Below are 21,991 nucleotides of genomic sequence, written 5' to 3' on the forward strand. Positions count from 1 at the left end.
GAATGTTTGGTAGAATTCCCCGGGGAATCCGTCAGGCCCTGGACTCTTGTTTTTGGGGAGGTTTTTGATCACTGCTTCAATCTCTTCATAATAAATAGGTCTGTTTAAATAATCAAATTCTTCCTGTTTCAGACTTGGTAGTGTATAGGTTTCCAGGAAGGCATCCATTTCTTCCAGGTTGTTTAATTTATTGGCATGTAGTTGTTGACAATAGTTTCTAATGATTGTTTCTATTTCCTTGATGTTAGTCGTGATCTCTCCCCTTTCATTCATAATTTTATTAATTTGGGTCCTTTCTCTCTTCTTTTGACTAAGTCTGGCCAGTGGCTTATCAATCTTATTTATTCTTTCAAAGAACCAGCTTCTAGTTTTGTTGATCTGCTCTACTGTGCTCCTGGTTTCTAATCCATTGATCTCTGCTCTCATCTTCATTGGCTGCCTTCTCGTGAGTGGGTTAGGCCTGTTCTTCTGTTCCAGCTCCAGCTTCTTGAGGTGAGAATATAAAAACTGCATTTTAGATTTTTCTGTTCTTTCAAGTGAGGCTTGGATGGCTATGTATTTTCCCCTTAGGACTGCCTTTGCAGTGTCCCATAGGTTTTGGACCATTGTGTTTTCATTCTCATTGGTTTCCATAAATTGCTTAAGCTCATCTTTAATTCCCTGGTTTACCCAATCATTCTTAAGCAGGATGGTTCTTAGTTTCCAAGTGTTTGAGTTTCTTCCAAATTTTTCCTTGTGATAAGTTCCAGTTTCAAAGCATTGTGGTCTGAGAATATGCAGGGAATAATCTCAGTCTTTGGTATCAGTTGAGACCTGTTTTGTGACCCAGTATATGGTCTAATCTGGAGAAAGTTCCATGTGCATTTGAAAAGAATGAATATTCCTTTGTTCTGGGGTATAGTGTTCTGTATATATCTATGAGGTCCATCTGGTCCAGTATGTCATTCAGAGCTCTTGTTTCTTTGTTGATTTTCTGCTTAGGTGATCTGTCTATTGCTGATAGTGGAGTGTTGAGGTCCCCTACTATTAACGTATTTTTATCTATATGTCTCTTTATTCTGGTTAAGAGTTGGCTTGTGTATCTATCTGCTCCCCTGTTGGGGGCATAGATATTTATAACTGTCATATCCACTTGTTGGATACATCCTTTAAGAATAATATAGTGTCCTTCTGTATCTCTAACAACAGTCTTTAGTTTAAAATCTGATCTGTCTGATATGAGAATTGTGACCCCAGCTTTCTTTTGAGGTCCATTGGCATGAAAAATGGTTCTTCATCCCTCACTTTCAGTCTGGATGTATCTTTAGATTCTAAATGAGTCTCTTGTAGACAGCATATGGATGGGTCATGTCTTTTTATCCAGTCTGCAACCCTGTGTCATTATGGGAGCATTTAGGCCATTCACATTGAGAGTAATTATTGAGAGATATGATTTTAATGATGTCATATTGCCTGTGAAGTCTTTGTTTCTATAGATCGTAAATTTCTGTTCTGTATCACTCTTGGGGTCTTTTTACTTTTATAGAATCCCCCTTAATATTTCTTGTAGGGCTGGTTTGGTGGTCCCATATTCTTTCAGTTTCTGCTGGTCTTGGATGGTCCTTGTCTCTCCATCAATTCTGAATGACAGCCTTGCTGGATAAAAGATCCTTGGCTGCATATTCTTCTCACTTAGAGCTCTGAATATGTCTTGCCAGCTTTTCCTGGCTTGCCAGGTCTCTGTAAACAGGTCTGACGTTATTCTGATGTTCCTCCCTCTGTAGGTGAGGATTCTCTTCCCCTGTCTGCCCTAGAATTTCTATGTAGTTCTTTTCAAACTGACTCTGTCACTTTTTATGGTTTCCAATCCCCTGCTCAGATTATCAGGCCTGGCATTAATTTCTTTAAATATAATAATCACTATTATTTTATAGCCCATGTCTGATAATTTAAATGTCTGAAGTCTCAGTAGGTCTGTTTCTATTGTCTGTTATTTAAGATAGATCTTGCTCATGCTGTTTCATTTCCTTGTATGACTTATTACATTTGATCATGCCCTGGGCATTGTATTTAAAAATTAGTGTAGGAATATTTTGAAGCCTAAGATGATAGTGTCTTTCTTTAGAGAGGAAAGTGGCTTTTACCAGATACATAGTGGGCACTAGCCATTTGGGACCAGTTTAATGCAAGATCCAGGCTTGTGATGTTCTGGACCATCCAAATGAGGTGAGGCTGGACTCCAGGTCCAGGCGAGGATTGGCTTACTTGTGGTTTACCCTGTCTCACCCTAGGGTTGAGTTATATGGGATCTCAGCTTAAAGCAGGAACTGTTTTGTCTATGTCTCACCTTTGGTGGGCATGGACTTCTATCATCTGACTTTCTGATATGACCCAAACTGCAGAGCTGACAGAGTCAGCAGATGTCTCAGGGTGACCTGGGCTTGCTTCTTGGGGCTTTCATGTTCTCAAAAGCATTTATCTGATGTCTTCTCATGGGATTCTTGGCCCTTTGAAGCTTTCAAGATTTTAAAATGTATTCTGTCCAGCTTTCTAAAGTAGAACTACATTGCATTTTTAAAATGTCACAGCTGTGCTGCATAAATGTATAATTTTGACTTTCTGATTCTATGTCTTGCATATGACATGTCCTTTGGGAGAAAGGCATCTTTCTGGATTTTAAGTTTGTTTCATCTTTTAGGTCAATAATTAAAACATGCTTTGCTTCATCGCATTGTAGGGAGATGGAAGTTGACACTTTGCCATTTCTGCATTCCTGATAGAATTATATGAACACGATCTTCTCCTAACAGTAATGTTTGACTTAGTGGTGGCTGGCTCTGTGTTAATGTTTGGGGTCTTAATTGGTGATTGGATCGTCAGGAAACCAAGAAACAAAGGTAATACTCTTAACTCTGACACACAATTATGAGGTAACTTATGATCTCACTAGACTTTTTTGGGATTATTTTGTGAAATAAAATACAGATATGAACTTAATAGAAAGACAGCATAACTTTTAGAAACTAGAAAAAGTGCGTATAGCTTTATACCATTCTTCGGTATTATGTTTAAAACATTTTATTGTAGTCTTTAGATTCTTCCCATCACAGATTTTTAATATTAAACTCTTGAAAACATGCTTTCTTTTTAATCCTTTGATATAACCTATGTATGATATACTTGTGTTATTTTTTTATTAAAGACAGTTTCTATGTGTAAAAGATATCTTTTGTACCAAGTAATCTGTCTAAATTCGGAACTAGTATCTGGAGACTTAGTCATTCAAGTGTAGATATATTTTTAGCTTTTGGCTCTAATATCTTTTTAACCCTCTTATGCCAAGTAAGAATGTAGGATTTTTAAAGTTTTTCCTATTTTGATTGCTCGTCAACATTTCATTCCACCTAGGAGGCTTGGAAAGACATTCTTTGAAGCCATGTCATTGGAAAAGCTAACTTATGTAAAGTTGGTTCTTTGACCATATTTTCTTAAAAAAGATCTTATTTATTTATTTAAGAGAGAGAGCATACACGAGTGGGGGGTGCACAGGTAGCAGAGGGGGAAGCAGACTACCAGCTGAGCAGGAGGCCCGGTGTGGGACTCGATCCCAGGACCCTGGAATCATGACCCGAGCCAAAGGCAGATGTTAAACCGACTGAGCCACCCAGGTGCCCCAGTCGTTTGGCCATATTGATCACTTCAGTCACAGAGTACATCCAGAAGAGTGGGATGTATCAGTAGGAAACCTTTAAGTTCTCTGATTTGTCTAGTGTCCCGCTTTTCTTATAATTCTCCTCTCAAGTATGTTTTCATTTACTTATAAAGCTCAGTTGTTTTTTTTCTTTTGGTTGCGAAGGCTTTGCCTTTAGTGAGCATATGAGCCTGCTCTTCGCCTCCTCCTCAAGCCCTTGATTGCTGTTGAAAGCCATAACCCTGGTTGGCCCGGTGATTTGGTCACATGTAATTACTCTGCATTAAATGATAGTGTAGCCATGACCTGTGTCTTAAAGCCAAGAGGAAACATTGTTTCCATTCGCAACGGCTCATGCTTTGCTCTTCACTCAGAATGCCTTGGTCGTGGCCTGCGGCTTGTCCCAGAAGGGAGATGGCGCAGGTCTGACGCGGCTGGTTCAGCTCCCTCCTGTGCCCTAAGAGTGAGTGGCAGAGACCAGCCTTGAATGCCTCTCAGTGAGTCATCTCCACACGGCCCCACTCACTGGTTTGGGATCTGGCTCATCTTTAGTCAGTGTTCTCCTCACCCCTAGTTTGTGAATCAGAGCCTAAATCCCACCGACACGAAGGCAGTAGAACAGCAGAGTCAGTGTCTACAAGGTACAAATTAGCATCAGATCTGGCGCTGATGGGGCAGCAAGAAGAAAATGGGTAGAATCAACACAGTCACATTGTGCTTCAAACCTACATCGAAACTCTTGTTCTCAAAGGTCTTTGTGTTCATTGTAGATATTCCTTGAGCTGTCAGAGAAATAACTGTGGTATGTACCACAATGGGCTGAGAAAGTCCATTTTTGGATTCCACACTCCCTTTCCCACCCTGCTGTAGGTGGCCTGCTACTCGGCTGTGATACTCCTGGCAGCCTTGGCGAACCTGGCCAGCACCACACTGGGCATCACCATTCAGAAGGACTGGATTGTGAGCCTCACACATGACAACAGAGGCCAACTGGCTGGTGATCTGGGTCATGGTCCTCTAATCAGTCGAGAAGTAGGCCTGGCTCAGTGAACACAATTGATGAGTCAATCAGGGCTCTGAGAGGGGCAGTAAAGTCGCCTTTAAGAGAGAGGCATCTGGAGTCAAACAGACCTGGATTTGAATCCAGTTAAAACAAACCATGGCTCTTACCAGCTGCAATTTACATAACTTCTCCAGACTCTACTTTCCTCATCTGTAGAACGGGAGAAACAGACCTCACACCCACACGCCATGCCGGCTCAGTTTGGAGAACTCTGTGAGATGCAGAATTTGTAAAGCACTTGGACCTACATCTGCACACAGGGAGAAATGGATGCCATTGTTATTATCAAAGAGATACATAAACTGTACTTTCAGGAGAGAAGCCCCTCAAAATATGGCAGAGAAGTCCCATGGCAATTTTAGACCTGCAACATAAGTGGATTAAAAGATTTCTTCATTCTGGCCAGTGATAAGCTTCTACATCCCCTGCAAAAAATGCGTCAGCGAATGTGACTGTTGATTATCACTTATAGTGAGAGGTAGAATTTTTTTCAACAATGGAGCTAAATGGGAGAATCTGGCATCTTCTTTGTTTTTTCTTCCATTTATAAAACTTGGATCATTCACGTTGTGATATATTCAAATTGCCAGCTTAAAAACTGGAGATCTTGTCCAACCCTATATTTGTGGAATTGGTACTCTCTGCTAGAAAATGTTCGTGAGTTGGTAGCCAAGATAAAGGAAGCTATCATGGAGAAGTCTATTAAAATATACTCCTTACAAAGAGTAGAAGTCCCTTATAATCATGTCTTCTCTTAAACTACACTTATTTGGATGGTACTGTGGCTTAAATAACACCACCCAAAATAAAACAGCTAGGCGGGTAAAAGCTGGGTGACATGGTGTTGAAAGTGTCCTCTGTCTCTGGGTAAAAGAAAATCTTCCTAGCCTCTCTTAATTGCTTTTAAAGAAATCTAAAATAAAACACAGATCCTGTTTCGAGGCTCACTATGATTTTTTAAGTGAGCCTGCAAGTATGTTCTTCAGCAATGGTGGAATAGTTAGGAGAGTAAGCTTTGGAGTCAGCCTGCTTGGATTCGAATCTCAACTCCCCCACTTACCTTTCCTGTGACCCTGAGCAAAAAAGTTCGCCTCTTCGTGCCTCTACTTCTTAATTTGTTAAAGGGAGCTATTGCCAGTCTCTTAGAGTTGTTGTGAGCGGTCAGTGAGCCAGTTGTGTGGAAAAGGCTTAGAACTAGGTGCCTGGCACTAGGAAGTTTTCTACTAGCTCTGTCCTTCTTCTTCCTCCCCCTCATCGACATGTTGGTCATAATAACATAATGACTAGTTAATATCGTTGTTGTTGTTAAGATAGCAGGATGTGATAGAAAAGAGAAGACAGGAGACCGAAGTTAGAATAATTAGCTCCAAGGGACCTTGTCCTCAGTTTACTCCTCTGTTAATTATTCAAGTTCAATAGAACTAATCTTGAAGGCTTTTTTCAGGTTGAAAATCCTGTGATGAATCCATAGTTAGCCTGAAAGGGAACTTTTCTGTTTCCACTGCAGTTCACCCCATACACGGCTAGCAAACGCACCCTGTTAAATTCACCAGGAGGAAGGACTCAGCCACTGAGTTGCAGTGTTCCCTTCCCCTCACAGCGATGAATGCAGTGGTCCAGCAGCTGGACCAGATCATTAATGTATTTGCTCCCTTGTCCGTGGGCCAGGTGATGACATGGGCATCTCATGTGATCGGTTGTGGTTTCGTTCTTGGATGGAACTTGGTTTCACTTCTTGTGGAGTTTCTATTTCTGTCCAGGGTTAATCAGCTAGTTCCCCAATTGGCTGTAAAACCCCAGCAACAAAGAGGGGGGCACTTCCAAGAAAGGTGACAGGATGCCGTGAACCTTCAAGGTAAGATAAACTCAGAGGCAGCTATTGTCCTTTATCTCTCCTTTATGTCAGTATTTCATTTCTTCTTTTCAGAGCTTGTGTCTGATTATAATCTCCACATTTTGTCTGCAGATGTGCCTAGAAACAGTGAAAAAATGAGAAGGTTCCAACTGTGCCATTGGTCATATAGTTCATATGGCTGATCTCATTGGTGGGGGCAGGTGGGGACATCATGTGCAGTTACACAGGTTGTACACTGCCCCATTCCAGGGGCTTTATTTAGAGAGACTCTGATGTGAGTAGCATTCCCATGGGATTGTGCAGTATTTAACCTGTACAACCTATTTCATGGTCCTGGGGGCAAATTTCTTCTTCCTCTCTCGCTCATCCTCCTCCTCCTTAAAGATGCTAAGTTAGAAAGACAAATATCTCAGATAGTATGGGCTGCTCTTTGGCCAAGATAGTGTAATGCATTGACCATCTCTGCTATCAGCAGTGGGGTTTTTTGGTTTTGTTTTGTTGTTTATTTGTTTGTTTAAGTAGGCTCCACACCCATCATGGAGCCCATTGTGGGGCTTGGATTTATAACCCTGAGATCAAGACCTGAGCTCAAATCAAGAGTCGGACACTCAACAGACTAAGCCACCAGGCGCCCCTCAGTAGTGTTTTATAAAGCAAAGATTCCCTAACATTAGGGGATGGGAGGGAGGGGGACCTGCCAGTAGATATGATCTGAAGATTAAGAGCTCTCCCTGCCTGCTGACAGTGTTGCCCATTTGCCTGGCATAACAGAGCTCAGGCCTTGCTTCTGAGATCAGTTTCTTTTCCTGGACTTCTTATAATTAATTATCTCTTCTCTCAAGCTGTTCTGTAATTGAAGCCTACCAGATCTCATTGTATGAATAAAATATATGTATTTATAGAGATAGATACATGCATTTAGATGATGGATGGGTAGGTAAGTGGTCAGAGAGACAGATAAATAGATAAATTGTGCTGTGTCTTTCCATCTGTCCCTTTTAGCTGTGTAACCAGGCAGAGTCATTTGACTCCGACTCTGTGTCTCACTGTCTGTACAGTAAGGGTAACAATGACAGGACTGATTGCAGGAATGCTGTGGCAGAAAGATCGCCTCTGCAAAGCCCCATTTTGCTCCCTGGCATATAGTGAAACAAGTCAGTGTTAGCTGGGTTTTCATCGGTGTGGTTATTATTATTAGCTTGCTTTCTTTCTTTCTTTCTTTCTTTCTTTCTTTCTTTTCTTTTTTTTTTAAAACAAAGCTGCTCTGGCAATAAATTCATTTCTACAACCAGGAGCTTCCCTCTCCCCATAGTTCTTGGGCTGCAATGGATTTGGCCTGAGCCCCTCTCCTTCCTTCACAGCCCTCTTTGATTCCTGTTGTTTTTTTTTTTTTTTCAGAGCTTGTCTTCATTTGTGCTAAACGCCTCTCACAAAGGGTTCTTTCTTTTTAAATCTGCTTACAACCATTGCCTATTGCATGCTGGAAGACTGAAAGCTATTATCATTTTCTTTTCACAAGTCTCTTTTTCTTCAGAAACATAACCAAAGGAAATATCCATCACTGTTTTTAAGAGTTCGTTACCATGTTTCAAGCCTGTGAAAATTTGTCTTTCACGCTCTGCTGTATTTTCTCTCCTGTCAGTGGCCACCTTCCCAACCTCACCGTGTGTCTTAGTTTGGGTTCTCTCAAAAGCAGTTCTTGAGAGGAGTATTTGGGGTAAATGTAATCTACTTGGCAGGTGATCCTAGGAAGCATGAAGTGGGGATGGGAAACGAGACAGGGAAAGGAGAAGAGCCAATAAAGAGTGTGTTGGCATACAGGTTACTGCGACTGGGGCTCAGTCTTGCCAGGGCTGGGAGACAATGTGTAGGATTTACCTCAGAATTGTCCCACCAACGCTAAGGAAACTGGGGAGTTTCTCCACCAAGTGCTGTTCTCGGAGGTGTGATGCCAGGGCACATGCAGTACCACCTGCCCTTGTGTTCCTGGGGCTAGAGAGAGACTCAGAAAGACATGGGTGCATGGGTGAAGCCATGGTCACCCACAGGAACTGCCCAACAAAGCAGCAGATGAGGGTGGGGCTGAGGGCACTGGGGCAGGGCACTGATGCAAAGGTTATGGGATTTTATTTGAGGTGAAATGGACTCTTGGGAAACCACTGCTGGATTCATCAATAAGCCCAAAACTTTGGGAAGGTTGAAGGACCACAAGTCTAGCCTTGAAGGACACCAGGCCAGAACCACAGGGCTTCCCCTCCTGCCTCCCAAGCCCCCGAAGGCTGCTGCGCATGTGCCGTGAGGGCCGGGAGGTATCCTGGCGGGCCTGGCCTTGGCCTTCCTCTACATGACGGTGCTGGGCTTCGACTGCATCACCACAGGCTACGCCTACACCCAAGGGGTCGGAGGCTCCCTGCTTAGCATCCTCATGGCCCTGTCAGCTTTGTCTGGCCTGATGGGCACCGTGCCCTTCACCAGGCTCAGGGAGCACTACGGATTCAGTGCCCTTCACCAGGCTCAGGGAGCACTACTACGGCTTCAGTGCCCCTCACCAGGCTCAGGGAGCACTACGGCTTCAGTGCCCCTCACCAGGCTCAGGGAGCACTACGGCTTCAGTGCCCCTCACCAGGCTCAGGGAGCACTACGGCTTCAGTGCCCCTCACCAGGCTCAGGGAGCACTACGGTTTCGGTGCCCCTCACCAGGCTCAGGGAGCACTACTATGGCTTCAGTGCCCCTCACCAGGCTCAGGGAGTGCTACGGCTTGGTCACCACAGGAATCAGGTCCAGCTGGCTCCATGTAGGCTGGCTGACACTCCGCGTATTTTCTGTCTTTGGTCCTGGAAGCCTGATTGATCCGGCTGTTTTCTCACTTTCATGAAGCAAAAACTATTCCTCAAACCATGAGTTGCTAAAAGAGGACAAGGTACATGTTTATGTCTTTGAAAGAAACATGAACCAGCCTATCCTCCCAAACTGCTCTTCCATCCACTGGACCAACAGCACAGCTCTGTTTGCAGGATCCCAAGCCTCCTGAGTCTTACATCTCCATCATCTTGCTGTTCTTGGGTGTGCTCCTGGAAAGAATCGGTGAGTAGTGGGTCCGGTGTGACATGGGATTCTGCAGACTGTGATGGCGCTAAGTAATCTTGGAAGCGTTTGATGGTCTCACCATTGTGTCATTGTAAGTCTTTATTGTTCATTCACGTAGAACATGTTATGTGAAAAAAACTGTCCTAGACACTGGGGATAGAGAGTGTTTTCATCACACAAAGTCTTAGCCCCGTGGAGCATACAGTCTGGATGGGAGGCTGTTGAGTAAACAGTCAACAATACAAAGTGAGAGGAGCTATGTGTGTGTGTGGTCAGGGGGAGGGAGTGGCAGTCAGAGGATTGAGAATATATAAGAGGGACACCAAACCTGGTCTTGGGAGTTAGAGAAGCTTTTCTAGAGGGAGGCACATTTAAGAGATCCCTGAAGAACAAACTGAGCAGGTGACTTGAAGAAAGAGTGCTCTAGGCTACACAGATAGTTGTACAAAGGCTAAAATGTGAAGACATGGAAATTTGGAGAAGTGAGAATAGTTATTTCCTAGGAGTCAAGCATGTCAGTGCTACAGTTGGCATCTACATTAAAGGAGCATTTTGACCTGGATCCTTTCTCTATGGAACTGGGATGGAGAGACGGGAAAGAGGACAGCTTGGTGGGGCCCAAACCTTCCTCAGCTGCTTAGGAGAGGGGAGGGAAGTCATTTCCCAGGACAAGCTGTGTAACTGTGAAGGTCTCCAATCTTGTCTACCCTAAGAGCTTGGTCTTGGAACTTTGCCACTAACCACGTGTCATTCATACGTGGCATTGAGCACTTATCTGATTTAGTAAGCTGTTTAATTGTTGTTGTTTCAAGTTTGGTCAGTTGATGCAAGGTGAATCCAACAGTGATGTGTTGGGAACCACGGTGATGGATATAGAAGTCACTCAACAGCTTATTGGCCCCAGTGATTAGACCTGCAGATTCCCAGCCTGGCCAGAATCTGGGCCTTGCTTGTAGACATGGAGTCCCTGAGATCAGGTTTCCACCCAAGCCTTGCTCCCTCCCTTAAATCCAAAGTCACCACCTTCAAAGCCCCTTCCTGAGGCCACAGCTCAGAACCAGTGGATTCCCCAAGCCCAGGTGAGAAATGGAGGAAGTGGAAAGTGTGGTAGTGGGTGGTGGAAGGTGTAGATCAACAACCAAATCTATCTTTTTCATTCATTCAACAAGGCTTCCTGTAAACGTCCTCTGTGCTCTAGGTCCTGGGCTTCAGCGAGGTCCCTGGCCTGTAGGGGCTCAGAGCTTTACCTTCTCACTGATGGAGCCACAGTGGGGTGAGAGCATGGGGGTGGGAAGTGTTTTCCTTATTTCTGCCATGGAGACCCAGAACCCTTTGGTTCACAGAAGCTTTGGAACATTGGCAGAGGGGAAATGAGAGTTTTGTAGATCCGATTCAAGAGGTTATAGAACCATGGGCTGGCCTGGGAACCTCATTCCTCTGATGAAGTGTATGTGTCAGTCCAGAGAAATTGTGCTCTGAATTCTAAATGACTGGTTTAGAAACCTGTTCTTTCATCTGGAGTTTATCTAACTTCTAAAATACTTGAAGCGAAGTACCTGACAGGTAGATTACTTTTTATTAGGCTATTTGGCTTGTATTTCCAGCTTTTAATTGCCGCAACAACTGAGAGCAGATTGGCCATTTAAAATTTATGCAATTCACAATGTGATAATAAACTCTTCAGTTCAAAAGGGGGGGAAAAGTCCACCTTGACTCTTCCTGACATGAGGGAAATAATCACATTCGGAGAACACGGAATGTCACCGGCAATGCCTGTAACCCAGAGACCCATACGGCATGACCAGCTTCCGGCTTTGCTCTGCTGCAAGATCCTTGATGAGGATTCCAGAGACACAGAACACTCTTTTTTTTTTTTTTTTAAAGATTTTATTTATTTATTTATTTGACAGAGATAGAGACAGCCAGCGGGAGAGGGAACACAAGCAGGGGGAGTGGGAGAGGAAGAAGCAGGCTCATAGCGGAGGAGCCTGATGTGGGGCTCGATCCCATAACGCCAGGATCACACTCTGAGCTGAAGGCAGACGCCGAACCGCTGTGCCACCCAGGCGCCCCGACACAGAACACTCTTGACACTCATGAAGGAGACAGCTCGGGACCTAGAGCCAGGCTGCCTGATGATGTTGGCAAGTCACCGAAGCTCCCTGTGTCACTGTTTCCTGCTCAGTGAGACGGAGTCATAACGAGAATGCTAACTGTCAGGGAAGTCAAAGCAGAGGAGCTGCTTGCGAAGAATGACGATTAACTCTCCTCTCCAGATGCCGTCATTATTCTGTTTTGGCTGTACTTCCGGTGCTTTCACAAGCACCCCCGTGTGTGGGGGGGGGTGTGGGCTGGGCAGTGACACAGACCCACAGTGCCAAGCGACATGGACACTGTGTGGCTCTTGCGCACCCCCTGCCAACAGGTGCCCTTTGTCTTTGCCCCTGGCAGACGTACAGAGGACCTGGCGCGTGTGTGCTGATGAGACTGCACACGGCCGAAGCACCAGCGCCCACGAGGTTATCTTGCGTGTTGGTTGGCGTGGTCAGCACGGTCAGGTCTGGTGGTGGTGGTGACTGGCTCTCTCACCAGGAGAGTGGCCTGTGGCCTGCCTTGGCATTCCACCAGGCCTCCCCCAGGCCAGGCTCATCCTAGGTATTGGCTCAGTAAATAATTTGTTTCCATTCTGATGGAAACTAAGTTCTAGAACTCTCGTAGCAACAAGATTTGGCACATTGCCCGAAAGTCGCTTTGCCTTTTAAAATCTAAGAACTGTAGGGGCGCCTGGGCAGTGCAGTCAGTGGGGCATCTGACTCTTGGTTTCCGGTCCGGTCATGACCTGAGCGTCCTGGGATTGAGCCCCACACTGGACTCCGTGCTCAGGGCAGTGTCTGCTTGAAATTTTCTCCCCCTCTCCCTCTGCCCCTCCCACTCATGCTCTTTCTCTAAGATACATAAAAAAATATTTTTTAAAAATCTAAGAACTGTAACTCTTTACGCCTTCAATGTAGAAATAAATTCTGTCAGTGCCTTAATTAGCCTTCACTTCTGGGCTCTTCCCATTGTACCACTGGGGCATTTTACAAATGCTTCCCAAGCACTGCATGTTAAGGGCCAGGTACAGGGGTTTGACAGGTGAGTTCCATGTCAGAGTCTAGTGCAGGGCAAGGCTTTTGGCAGGCCAAGACTTTACAGACTGAGAGACCATGCTGGGTGGTCAGCACAGCCCAGAGGATGAGGGCTGGTCAGGGCCCCCAGGGGGTGGCCATGGCAGGACGGCAGGGGCCAGAGCAGGAGGATGGAAGGCCTGGCCAGTGCTTTGCAAAGGCAGATACTGGAGGACACAAGCATATTCAGTCCAAATAATTCTTGAGTTCAGACCTAAGTCCAGGGATCAGGACAGAGGCAACCAGGAGGCTTCGGTAGGGCCAGCGCTGGATCTTGGGGAGAATCCAGCAGGTCAGCTGACTGGATAGCCAACCAGGCAGACAGAAACTAAGCTGGTAGCAGTGCTCGTGAGGCAGGATGCAAGCCCCCAGTGCTGCCACTCATCAACATGGCTGGCTGCTGCCCTATTTGATGCCTTTGAAGCAGGTCCTGAGGCTGCTTCTGAAATAATCAAACAGAGCCTCTTTATGTGGTTGAAAGGGGGGAGTACAGGGAGAGAGGAGGCTAATTCCTGCTGTGCTAAACCAGGAGCAAAGAGGGAGAGTCTGGAATTGGAACCAGATTGGAAGCTCAAGACGTGGCTCTGTGTCCTCAACATTTTTGGAGTGGAGGCATAAATACACCCCGAATGAAGTTATATTGCTAGGTGGTAATGGCGTGGTGATGGTCATTAAAAAAAATACTTATAATACCACAAATTATGACAGTAACTACCATGCAGAGATGACCAGGCATGATGCTACACACTTCACAACACTGTCTCATCTAATCCTCCAGTGAGACAGTGCTCTAAATGTTCCCATTTCACAGATGAGGAAACTGAGCCACAGAAGCTTCGTTCACCTGATGTGACGATGTCATTCAGAGCCGGAGCTGAAATTCTCACCAAGGTCTCTGTTTATACTTATTCTCCCCCAACTCTGCTGCCCTGTAGGCCTCTGGTCCTTTGACCTCACCATGACCCAGCTTCTTCAGGGGAACATTCCAGAAGCGGAGCGATGGGCGGTGAATGGTGTGCAGTGCTCCCTGAACTACCTTCTGGACCTCATCCACTTTGTCCTCATAACACTGGCCCTACAATCCCAGCAGGTTGGCATGCTGGTCTTCATCTCCATACTGTTTGTGACCAGTGGCACGTGCTGTATTTTTTTGTATGCGAGAAAGTGTAAGATGACAAATGGCTCTGCTCGGAAGACAGCGAAGGAAGGCACTTTAATCTGAGAGGTAGGCAGCCCCTCTGACTGCTCAGAGCTCCAGTAACCCTGGCCCTATCTCACCTTGAGTGTTGGCGGCCACAGCCCCACGTTGCTACTGAGCGCCTTCTGCTGCTGCTACATCTCATAGCAACTGCATTGCATGCGCCTTTGCAGTGATGGGTAGTTTGAAAGGGCTCTGGCTCATGGCAGGCCCGTTAACCGAACCCAAATTCCACCCCAGACAACTTAAAGGGGCTTGTTTTACTTTTGCCAACAGAGTAATTCAATGGTCTCAGGTTTTTATCATTCTTTAGATTCTAAAATTAGAATCTTTTGGTCAAGGTTAAAATTAGAGAGGGTGGAACATGGTCAGTGATGTTTGGTCTCAATTCTTTGGGTATGGGTTTTTGTTTCACAGGTGGATCGAGAATGTTCTTTTGATGTGTTAAGGGCTCCTCAAGAAGCCTGAAGTTATTTATCACAGAAGTAGATCATTGTAACCATTTTGGGATGGTTTATGGACTCTAAGGCCTGGTTAGGGATCTGACAGTCCCGTCAGCAGACTTGGGCAAGTTCTGCCTCAGTGATCAAGGTAAGACTTCCAGTTCGACCAACTCTGGTTAAGAAAACTATGTGTTTGGGGCACCTGGATAGTGAAGTTGATTGGGTGTCTGACTCTCGGTTTCGGCTCAGGCCATGATCTCATGGGTTGTACCATCGAGCCCCATGTTGGGCTCCATACTCAGCATAGAGTCTGCTTAAGCCTCTCTCCTTCTCCCCCCTCCCCTTGCACACGTGCGTTCACACACACACACACACACACACACACACACACTCTTTCTCTCTCTCTAAAATAAATAAATCTTAAAAAAGAAAAGAAAAGAAAACCACAAATTTGTGATGAACAAATTTGGAGTTTCTGGCCACTTACAATCAATGTTAAAACTAGATTTTGAGAGGTGTAGAAGAAAATCCGTATACATATAGCCCTTTGCTTCAAATAATAGTGAATTTACAGTTTTGTAAGTGCTATGATAAATAAGTTCACATAGAAGTGAAAACAACGAAGCTGGCGAATAAGCCCCTGCAGGCCTCAAAGTCCAGAGAACATTTCTGTGCATGGGGAAGTCACAGTTTGGGACTGGCCTGAGCATGCTTAGTAGCACCTGAGCAGGTTGGCATTGCTGGGAATGACATGTTCTAGGACAGGGTTTCTCAGCCTCTGCGCTATTAGCACTTTGGGTCCGATAGTCCCTTGGTGTGGGGGCCATCCTGTGCATTAGAGGGTAGTTTGCAGCATCCCTGGCCCTGCCCACCCAAGTGTGAGGGTCCACAGTGTGTGCAGACAATCCAAGGTCCCCAAGGAGGGCAAAATTATCTCTCCCACCCCATCCCCTCCAAAGAATCACTGCTTAAGAGAAATGTGAAAACTAAGGGAAGAATCCACCACTTACTGTTAAAAGACAAAATGATAAACCTCAACTCTATGGTGAACTGATCTTCAACAACATAGGAGGAAAGAACATCCAATAGAAAAGAGACGGTCTCTTCAACAAATGGTGTTGGGAAAATTGGACAGCCACATGCAGAAGACCGCTTTCTTATACCATACACGAAAATAAACTCAAAATGGATGAGAGACCTAATTGTGACACAGGAATCCATCAAAATCCTAGAGGAGCACACAGGCAGCAACCTCTGTGACCTCGCCACAGCAATTTCTTATGAGACACATCTCAAAGGGAAGAGAAACAAAAGCAAAAATGAACTATTGAAACTTCACGAAGATAAAAAGCTTCTGCACAGCAAAGGAAACAGTCGACAAAACTAAAAGGCAGCCAACAGAATGGGAGAAGATATTTGCAAATGCCTTATCAGATAAAGGACTGGTATCCAGAATCTATAAAGAGCTTATCAAACGCAACACCCAAAAAACAAATAATTCAGCCAAGAAATGGGCAGAAGATATGAACAGACATTTCTCCAAAGAAGACATCCAAACGGCCAACAGACACATGAAAAAATGCTCAACATCACTTGGCATCAGGGAAACACAAATGAAAACCACAATGAGGGTAGCATTTATGTCAAGTCTTCTACGTGGCACTCTTTCCATGCCCCCGCACCCCAGAAAGAAGAGCCGCTTACCTGGAAATTCTGTATTGTGAGTACTAATCTAATTTTATTCTTGCTTCTCCTCCAGGTCCTATAGTAGGATGGCAACACCTTTCTCTCTGTTGGACTGTGGAAATCTGCATGTTCCCATGAATATTCTGATTCTTGTTTTAGATTAGTACTGCCCAACAGTATGATGCAAATAGCATTTATATAATTTTCGTAGTACATTTTATTTAACCCAGTATCCAGAATAGTATCATCTAACTTTATAGTCAATATAAAATTGAGATATTTTACATTCTTTGTTTTTATTCTTCCAAAGCTGATAATTTTATACCTCAGTGCATGTCAGTTTGGAGTAGCCAGGTTTCAAGTGCTCAAGTGACTTGTGGTCAGTGCCTGCTGTATTTAAGAGTGTAATTTGGACCCAAGATGATTCCCAAAGTTGCCCATATTTCTCTACCAGAGAAGGTCTATAAATGATACAGTGTGCTCTATTCTGCATAGGGGTAACATGCCAGGGCATTGGTCCAACTGGAAAATCAATGGTATTAGGCTCTGATCCATCTACTGCACTGTGCTGCTCTGCTCCTAGAAACAAATCATTGTGACATAGATCAAACTGATTTGACTGGATTTTATCTCTTTATTTATGAAACAGAGATGTGGAGCTGTCCTTCTGGAAATGCAGATGGCAATGGCGAGAGTACAAGTGCAGTGCAGTGCAGATAAGCTCCACGAGGGGGCCCTCTAGTCATGGTTGCATAGTCCCAGTTGTGATAAATCACTATTTCATAAAACAGTATTGGAATCAGGACTCTAGTTCATGAATATGCGGTAAATTTTGGAAAGGCAACCTTTATGAGTACAAAATGAAAATAAGCCTTTCAAACACGTTATCTGGCTGTTTGTTTACACAATCTCAACATGGCCTTTTTCTCAAGAGGGGTTATCCCTTTGACTTGACAATGAGTTGGGGTCACTGGCCCACTGACCTCACTATTCTGCATCAACTCCATCAGTCTCCATGATCTGTAGAGCCTTGTTTTAGTTATACAGACACCTTTTCTGCTGTACTTCATCCTTCAAGCTACTTGAGATCATGAAGGGAAAACATCTTTTCACTTAGGTTCCAGGGAGCTGAGAACACAAACGACCCCACTTTCTCCTCCTTTTCCATTTTAAATACATATTCAAGTGCCTAATGACAAACTTGCCAACAGGCTCTTTTTGCCAGCCCCTAGGAGGCTCAGAGCCAAATTGGCAGGACCCTAATGCATGAGGTCTAATGGCTTGGTTTTATAATCCTGCTCTCTTCTTGCTGAGCTTTTATCCCCTCTTCTAATTATTGTATTGTTTACTGTTTGTTTAGAAGCCCTGAATCATTCTGGGAATGTGGCAGTGAAGTATGTGTGTGTGTAGAAATAGATAGAATTGTCTCTTCAGAGTTTGTCCTGACAATCGGATCTTTCAGACATTAAGTGAAGTTACTCCTTCTAACAGAAGTTGACTGGGGCATATTTTAACCAGCTTCATCTTACATAGTGATATGCATAAGTCACACCATGCAAGCCCCATAAAGGCAGGAGTCATCTATCACAGGACTTAACACACAAGAGAAACACAGGGAATATTTGCCAAATTATGAAAATAAGATTTTAGAAACCTCAAAAATACTTATTTTAGTTCGGAATAGTCACTTGAAATACAAAGATTTGCTTGCTTTTAAGAACGAGAAACTACTTGTAGTCAGGGCTTGAGAATACTGTAGAGCGCCTACGTCAAAAATGGGAGATGCCCATTCTTGAAATCTAATTACATGACTCAATCTACCTGAACTGACATGAGCAAGAGCATAACCGTGATACTGGGCAAGTCACATCTGGGGAAGATAGTGACTGGAGTTCTTAAGATTTTACATTTTCAATGAAATCACAACCATTAGCATAAAGTGATATTCCTATTACATTTTCCTCTATAGTCATAAAGATTCTCTTCAAGCGCAACCTCCTCCCTTGGAATTAATAAGCCCTCTTTGGAAACATTTCATTCAACTCCAGATCTGCTTCACTTCTCAGGGCACTTGAGCCCAAAATGGCTAGTAGTTGAATAGTCCTACTGGCATCTTCCCACTCTTGCCTTAGCTCTGCTCAACATGCAGGAGTGTGCCATGCCAAGGAGGGCAAGCTGACTGTGCAGAACTGTGGGGCAGGCTCCAACTCCTAATCCCATTTTCTTTGCTGTTTGCTAGACTTCTTTAACCAAGGTATTGGGCAACTGTTCTATTGGCATCATGGAGGGGGTTTGGGGGAGACCCAGCAGGGAATGTATCCAACCCAGAAACATGCAGGCATCTTAAGGGCGTTGCTTGTTCCTGGAGCAAGATGGTATCACGCAGCCGTCAGAACACATGGTCATGGGGCAGAGCTCAACAGGCTCTGTGGTTAGACCTACTTATTACCTACAGTAAAGAACAATGACTCATAAACATACTTGGCCCATCCTTCCTTGCAAAAGCATCCTTGAATATCCCAAGAGTAAAAAAGGGAGAGTTCAGACTGATTTTTTTCAGGAGTAAACCATGTGGCTGGTGCATCAAGCTTTGAGATCAACCCAAGCCCTGTTACTCAGCAGCTAAAACCTCACTTCATTTCCCAAATTCCTGGCTGGTGTTGGTCAAGGCCATTCTACATTTTCTTGGAACGGGAGACTGCCAGTGTGGAAAGCAAAGCTACAAGGAACCAACCCTAAGCACTGCCAACCAAGTTACAGGGCATAGAAGGGTAACAGAAACTTCCCACTCTGTATTCTGCCACCGTATGGCCACTAGAATGGACTGTCAAGAGACTGAGGGCAAAATGCCTGGCAGCTGACTTCAAATGCAGCTGTCAAGACAAGGAATATGTGTTGTTGCTCAAAATATCCATAAAGAGAAATTTTATATCCCCGACGGGTAAGCCAACCTATACCCTTTGATCCTGTTTTTCCCAGGTATTTATTGCGTGCACAAGTCACTTACGTGACTTAAACCCCCAAAATGATTTTGATGTTTTTGCCACTTTTTAACACCTCAGGAAATCATTCAAGTGCTGACCCAAAACTGTCTTGCCATAGATTTCACTGGAAAGGTCATTAAGATGCCAGAAAAGTTTTTAAAGTCACATTTATTGAAGTGTAGTTTATTTAGCAAAACTCACCCTGAAATTTGACAAATGCAATCACCACCGTTTATAAACAAGATATAAAACATTTCCTCAAAACTTCCTCATGCTCCTTTGCAACCAGCCCCTCACTGATCCTTAAGAATCCACTGATCTGTCTCCTGTCAAAAGGATCAAATGTAATCATTAAAATGATCTATTATGGAAAAATTTGTAAGCATATGCTAAAACCAAATTTTTAAGAGGCTACTGTGAAACGTATCTTTAGGACAGTCAAAAGAATGAGATTTAAAAATAACCTTTGCAAATCAACAAAGTTGTCAAGATAGCGGTGTCAAGCTTCAGTCTGGGGCTGGTTGGTTGGTTGGTAGAAGGACTACTTTAAGTAATAGAACTACCTTCTATAAAATTCTCTATGGGGCAGGTAGATGTATGTTCTTACAGCTGTTTGGCACCTTCTCAGAATTCGCCCCTGCTACTACCACAAAAGGGACAAAGAAAGCAAAAGCATCTATTCCCTATGTATCAATTACCACATGTTCAAATACACTTTATCTCGTTGAAAAGCTGCTTTCAAGCACCAGCCCTGTAAAAGAAGTATCACAGCAGGTAGTTAGATCAGCAAGTACTAAAGAAGATGTGCTATTAAGAAAATAAACAGTGGTTTCTAGACCACATTTACAGAAACTGTGCAAATAAGTAAATAGAATTCCCCGTCATACTATACATTGTCAACTCAGGGCTCACAACTCAGACTTAGTCATGTTCTGATGTAAAAGTGAATGTTTCACTTAAACCCTATTTTACTAAAGCTAACAATTTACCTCAACCTTCTGGAAGACTCAAATGCAAGATGGCCACCATTGGAAAAGATACTTTGAAAGATTAAATGTCAATTACTTAAAAAAAATCCATTTAAAAAATAACCTTTTCTTGGCATAATAAAGTATTACCTATATACTAGAGGCTTCCCCCCTTCTATTTAAAACATACTTTCTAAAGGGAGGGACGTGATCATGTAACCAGTTCTTATTTCGTTGGCCTCAGGTAAATCCTTTAACCCATCAGAGAAGCATATCTAATCAGATTAGGGTTCTCATCCTTGGCCAAGAATTCGATTCAGCTATTTAATAACTCAAGCCAAATTCTCTCAATTTGGTCCATACCTGAAGTTCGTCAGCATCTTGAACTGGACTGAGCCTGAGAGAAAAGTGAGAAGGACCACGTTAGGAATACCACGTCACTTTATGGTTTGGGGCTTTGTTTTTTGTTTTGTAAAGTTTCGTAGTTATCTACTAGCTACCTTTGATGAATAAAAAGCTACCTTTGAATAGAATTCCTGTAAAAAGGCTACATTCTCTAAAATTTCCTCACTTGGGAACCTCCTTGGTAACTTTCAGCCAGGGGTAAAATGAAGAGTGAATTAAGTTTCTAGCCTCTGGGATTCCAGAGAATATAATGTCAGTGGCAGCTTAATCTCTTTGTTACATTAGCCTGGAACAGTACCAATTTTAGAAGAAAAAAAAAAGTAAATATCACTGGCAACAGTTTGTACCTAGGAAACACTGAAACAAACTCTAAACAGATTTAAAAACCAAAGGAAGCCTGGGACTTGTTTACCCAGGGGCAGAGTTGGCAAGTTGAGAACAGTCTCCTGCTCCTGTTCAGTTTCCACGATCCTTAAATAGACACTGGCTCAAGCTGCTGCTTCCTTGTCATACTGCCTGGCTCTCTCAGCCCATGTTTCTGTCTCAGATGGAAATGTTGAAACAGTTTGGCTCAAAAGGAATCCCCAACACATAAAGCAATTGGAAAACAAAGCCTGACCACTGCTGTTTCCCGGTGTGGGAGTGCTAATCGGCAGACTGAGGGGCACAGGGCAGAGAAAACCGGCCATGTGCTTTGGGTGCAGATGTATGGCCGCAAAAGGCGTCCCTACAGCACAGCTTGCAACGCTACTCCCCGCCCCCCCTTTAAAGTGTGATAAAATGGATGTCCCACTCGGCTTCCTAATCAGTGAAATTAGATATTTTATAATAAGTGAAAAACTCTTTCTAGGGCAAACCTGTGAACCCCACAAGCCTCACATTTCAAGAGGTAACTAAGTGATACCTAAGATATCTACAATGATTCCTTCATTCATTCAACTCTAAATTTAGATCTTTACAAATTTTACTAAATTCGGAGAATAACCCTTTCTACAGCCAAGGTGCGCCAGCGTCTTAGTGGACACAACTCAGAACCCCAGTGGTTCAGATTTTTTCCCCAAGACAGAAAACCATGACGGACCTCACACCGTGAAAATGCTGGCAGGTTCCGTTCTGCATAAGGCATGGGTCACTCCTGAAAAGGTGACCCTGGGGGAGAACATTGCAGGCCCCCTCATGAGGACTCACAGCAGTTATCAGCTCCCGCAAGACTCACCCCACACCTTTTAAAAAGTCCAACTACCCTGCAAAGTGGCAACGGAAAGGCGCCTGTGGTGAGCGGCTGTGCGAGCGGGATCCCCTCGGTTTGTCTAACCCCATAATCACGCGGCTCCGCACGGAAACTGCAAGCGCTCAGATCCACGGTCTCGCTCACTCTCCAAACTGGCGATGTCAAGGTCATTGCCAGGAGCCGCCAGGCGGAAGTCCCGAGTGCGCAGAGAACAGCGACACCAAGCCGGCTCG

General features: G+C 44.1%; 1 long non-coding RNA gene and 1 other non-coding gene across 5 annotated transcripts in view; one reads left to right on the top strand and one right to left on the bottom strand.

Moving 5' to 3' along the window:
• LOC103658874 overlaps positions 1-21,991 on the top strand; it is a 47,063-nt gene that overhangs the window by 16,216 nt on the left and 8,856 nt on the right. For 2 of the 4 annotated variants that reach the window (XR_005838567.1, XR_005838569.1), the window contains exons 3-5: positions 9,604-9,673; positions 13,779-14,068; positions 14,459-14,632. This is a non-coding gene — a long non-coding RNA (uncharacterized LOC103658874). Of the gene's footprint in view, positions 1-9,603; positions 9,674-13,778; positions 14,069-14,458; positions 14,633-16,243; positions 16,455-21,991 lie in introns of those variants that run through there. The other 2 variants (XR_005838570.1, XR_005838568.1) reach the window with 2 other exon arrangements.
• On the bottom strand, positions 20,358-20,428 carry LOC121105949. Its single transcript, XR_005838688.1, has one exon. It is a non-coding gene; the product is annotated as a small nucleolar RNA SNORD93 (small nucleolar RNA).

Source organism: Ursus maritimus, unplaced genomic scaffold, assembly GCF_017311325.1.
Source record: "Ursus maritimus isolate PB19 unplaced genomic scaffold, ASM1731132v1 scaffold_3, whole genome shotgun sequence".
NCBI lineage: Eukaryota > Metazoa > Chordata > Mammalia > Carnivora > Ursidae > Ursus > Ursus maritimus.